General features: G+C 45.8%; 1 protein-coding gene across 2 annotated transcripts in view; it reads left to right on the top strand.

Annotated features, from left to right (window-relative positions):
• Positions 1-4,680, top strand: part of Scube2 (signal peptide, CUB domain and EGF like domain containing 2) — a 67,706-nt gene that overhangs the window by 50,866 nt on the left and 12,160 nt on the right. The gene's annotated exons all lie outside the window — the stretch shown is intronic.

Here is a 4,680-nt window from a genome sequence, read left to right as displayed (position 1 = left end):
TGGATGGATGGATGGATGGATGGATGGGTAGATGGATGGATGGATGGGTGGATGGATGGATGGGTGGATGGATGGATAGATGGATGGATGGGTGGATGGATGGATGGATTGGTGGATATATGGATGGATGGATGGATGGATGGATGGATGGATGGATGGATTGGTGGAGAGATGGGTGGGTGGGTGGATGGATGGATGGATAGATGGATTGATGGATAGGTGGATGGATGGATGGGTGGATGGATGGGTGGATGGATGGATGGGTGGATGGATGGGTGGGTGGGTGGATGGATGGATGGATGGGTGGGTGGATGGATGGATGGGTGGATGGGTNGATGGATGNGTGGATGGATGGGTGGATGGATGGGTGAATGGGTGGATGGATGGGTGGATGGATGGATGGATGGAGGCCAGACTCACTGTTTCCTCCTTCCCAACCAAATCTACCCTTCCTCCCCTCAGCATTTAGCCCTTCTCTTTACACAGTGGCTCAAGTCAAAACTCTGGAGTCTTCCTGGCATCTCCTCTGCTGTACCTCTCACCCCTCCACGGGTGGATCTTGTTAGCCTGCCTGCAGGTAGGCTCCTCCATTGTTATTGGTGGGTTCCAAGCCACCCTTCTTTCCCCTATTTGTCCTTATAGGCTGACCGTTCTTCTTCCCCTTCCTGTCCTCAATCTGTTCTCACACAGCAGCTGAAAGATGGCTTAGAGACAGAGATTCTGTCTGCTGCCTGCCTGTCCAGGCCTCTACACATGGTAAAGCCTTTCCTTGCCATGGCCTACAGGACCCAACATGACCTGACTTGCTTGGGTTTTGTTGTTGTTGTTTATTTGTTTGTTTGTTTATTGCTTGCTTTTCAGTGTTTCACTATGTAGCACAGGCTGGCCTGGCACCTACATCTCCAGTCACCCTGTCCCTTTCCTTCTGTTTCTGTGACACAGTCTTCTGCAGCTAGATGGTCTCAGTGGAAAACTGTTTCCCTCCTTCCATTTTAGTCCCTGCCCAGAGCCATCTTTCCTAGCCACCTTACTGAAACACGTACAAGCAGACACTGTTACATTTAAAATGCTAAATGAAGAAGCAAATGATTCTTCCCCGGGAACCACAGAAGGATGGGGCTGGCAAGGTGACTCAGTGGGTATAGGGGACTGCCACCAAGCCTAGCGATTTGAGTCTAATCCCTGGGACGCAGAGGTGAGAATTCCCACTAGTAGTCTTCTGACCTCCCCCAACACAAAATAAATAAAATGTAAAAAAGTTAAAATAAGAAGAAAGAAAGAAATCCCAAGGACAGGTGACAAGATGCAAAGAGAGCAAAGTGTGGCTTTTGTTGGGGGGGAATTTAAATTGAGGACCAAAAAGTCACTCTGAAGGCAGTGAAATTTTGGCTCCACTTCACCAGGCATGAAAAGAACAGAACACACAGCTGGGTCCCCAACAAGGGAGGTATCCAGCTGGGTTCATTTCTGGCCCTCAACCGTGAGGATGTTTTCAGACAGCAACCCTGAGTGCACCCCCAAATCCTGCAAAGATGATGAAGAAGCAATTCCTCAGTCTGAGGAGCCGCTGTGCCCTGTTATCCTGGGGCACTCCTTTAAAAAGGGAGCTCAAACCTGGACCCTGAGACCACTGTGCTGCGCTGGGATTCTCTGGACTTGCCTCTGAGCTGGGACAAAGCAGCCGCCCCAGGATACCTCGGGAATCCACATGGGCTGCCTGTGGCTCTCCTTCAGAAGTCAAGGCGCAATCCTGAAGACAACTGAGACTTGAGAGTGGGCCCTTTTATTAGGTTCACCCTCTTAGCAGCTGAGAGCCCCTAGTGTTTGCCCACAGCCTGAAATACTCAAAGGCTAGGGCACTGAAAGGAGGGCAAACCTTTAGGCCTCTTTGTCACCATTAATCCTGGTCCCTGCTGGTTTCTACTCCTTTGCATCAGAAAGGCTTTCTTGTATTTTCTTTCTTTCTTTCTTTTTCTCTTTTTTGAAGAGGAGGAGAAACAGCTGTGTGGGATTTGAGAATGGGGTTTTAATGGTCACTGACAGTACACAAAAGCTCTACTGTGGCGGTGAAGTGTTCTGGGGGCAATTGCCTCCTTTGTCTGAGGGCAGTGACACAAGCAGGCCACTCAAGGGGAAGAGAGAAGCAAGTGGGACATGTGATCGAGGTATCCCCCAGCACATGTGCACTCCACTGTAACAGCCATGTTCCCAGGCATCCATCATGACAGTCAGGGGCTTGCTCGGGTTTACCTTGTAAAAGAAGCAAGTGTCTCTGGAAGGTGTGTGACATGAATTATTCCTTAGGTCTTTCTTTCTGGAAAATTTAACTGGCATAATGCAGTTGTTTATGTGAACCAGGCAGGGTCTTCTTGGCCACAAGGCAGCTGATGTAGTTAAGAAATCCCAATAATGTGAGGCCTCTCCAAGGGGAACCTTGACAAAGATTGGGAGTTGAGTAAATGGCTCCAAGGTGGAGCCACACCTGGCCAATACTATGTCCATCCTGTTCAGTGAGATGCAGATCTAGACCTGAACATGGGCACCATGTTTTCTTCCAGAGGAGCCAGTAGTGCCAACCATGTTGATCTGCCTCTATGTAAGGATTGACTCTGCTGCTGGGACTACGGTTTTAGCCTGGGCCTCTGCCAACAGCTATTTCTTTAACAGGAATGGCCCAGGCCAGAGGCCTTCTGGACAGGCTAACATTGACTTGCTTTCTGCTAGTCTCCATGACAGCTCGGCTGAAGAAATCCATAAAAGAATTGTTCTTTTATTTAGCAGCCCACTATAGATACTGAGATGGACCGCTGAGACAGCATGACACGTGACTGCTTTGTCCATAACCCAGTCCAGCTTTCCGTGAGACGTGGGCTAGAAGTACAGTGGTTGTGGAAACTGTATTGCAGTGAGGTTGTCTAGAGAGTCAGTTTGAAATACAGACTCTGTCACAGGCAGATGTATCCTGTGAGTGCCAAGGAAGCAAGCTGGGTTCACATTTGAGATTTCAGTTAAAACAAAATCACAAACTTTTGAGGGGCTGGAAAGATGGCTCAGTGGTTAAAAGCACTGGCTGCTCTTTCAGAGGACCCAGGTTTGATTTATATCACCCACATGATTGTAACAACCATTTGTAACCCCAGTTTCAGGGGATCTGACACTTTCTTTTGGATTTTACAAGTGCCAGGTGCACATACGGTGCATATACATAGAAGCAAAACACCCATACACATGAGATAAAAATAAATCTTTTTTTTTTTAAATCACAAACTCATATAAAAACAACCCACAAATATTATAAGAGAAAATAGGAACAATACAAAAAAGTGTTAAGATTTAAATACAAATGTAAATATTATTGACTGAGTACATCTATAATTGCAGAAATAATACTTAAATAGTCCACAGCCTCGTTCTGATGCAAAAGCCTCATTTTAAATCATATTCTCCTTATGGATGCTTGAGAGGCATAGTAGCTGACTTTGTCCTGAGGTTTCTTCATTCTATTTCCTGGAAGATTTATGTTTAAAAGAGAATGTGTTTGTTCTAGTCAGCCTCTTAGCTGCTTAACAACATCCTGAATTGAGCTTCTGTCTCTATCTTTTCCTCTCCTAAATTCAGAGTTCAGGGTGCTAACCATTACACAAGGGAAAGCCCTCTCGTAAATTTAAAGCTCTAAACCTCTCCAAAGACCTATCCCACACATTAGCTGTAAGGCTTGGGCCACGATATTTAGCTCCCTGTTCCTAGGCTCTCTTTTGTAAACTGGAGCCAGTGATGTCACCTGCTCTCCAGGGTTATGCTAAGGAATACATGACATATTGCAGGTAAAGTGTCTGGCTTGGTGTTATGTACACTGTAGGTACTTAATGACAGCTACATAGAAAGGCTATTTAGGGGCTAGAAGGATGACATTTGACTGTTGAAATAGGAAGCCAAATTGGTTATATTTAGTTCACTTACGTGCCATAGAATAGGCATAAATCTTTATTTAATAGTACCATCAGAATCTTTACTTATATTTACTTCACTTACGTGCCATAGGATAGGCATAAATCTTTATTTAACTAATACCATCAGCAACTTTACTTAACCAGCAATCAGAAGCACAGTCATGGATTTTCTTATTGCTTATTCTTCTGAATATTTACAAGGATTTATGCATCTATGGCATATCTTAAGTATGTTATTTTATAAGAACCTCAAGTCCGTACCAACCTCAGAGGCCAAAGGGGGAGCTTCAGAAAACATGACTTCTGATGGGATTCCTCCTTCCCATGGCTTTTGCCCCCCTGAAGAATGAAAGTCCAATGTCTGGGATTAAGGAACTCCTTTGACCTATGCATCTCTCCCCTCTTCCTTTTGTTCCAATGTAAGAACCCTTGTAAGAACCCAATGTAAGACTTGCCCCATTTCTACTGGGGAAGTCCTATCCAACCTTCAAGGCCTAACTCAAATATGGCTCCCCCTAGGAAGCCCTGCATGATGCTGCCAGGAAGAATTCAGAACATCTCAGGGCTGGACCTGTAGGTAGCTCTGTGGTCAACAGGCATGGGTGAGGCCCTAGACCCAATCTCTAATTCTTCTAGGTGAAACGTGCATATGAGTGTGTACACACACACACACACACACACACACACACACACACACACACACACACAGAGAGAGAGAGAGAGAGAGAGA

This window comes from Mus pahari, chromosome 1 (genome assembly GCF_900095145.1).
Source record: "Mus pahari chromosome 1, PAHARI_EIJ_v1.1, whole genome shotgun sequence".
NCBI lineage: Eukaryota > Metazoa > Chordata > Mammalia > Rodentia > Muridae > Mus > Mus pahari.
The sequence above is the reverse complement of the archived record's forward strand: the minus strand, read 5'-3'. Positions and strand labels throughout refer to the sequence as shown.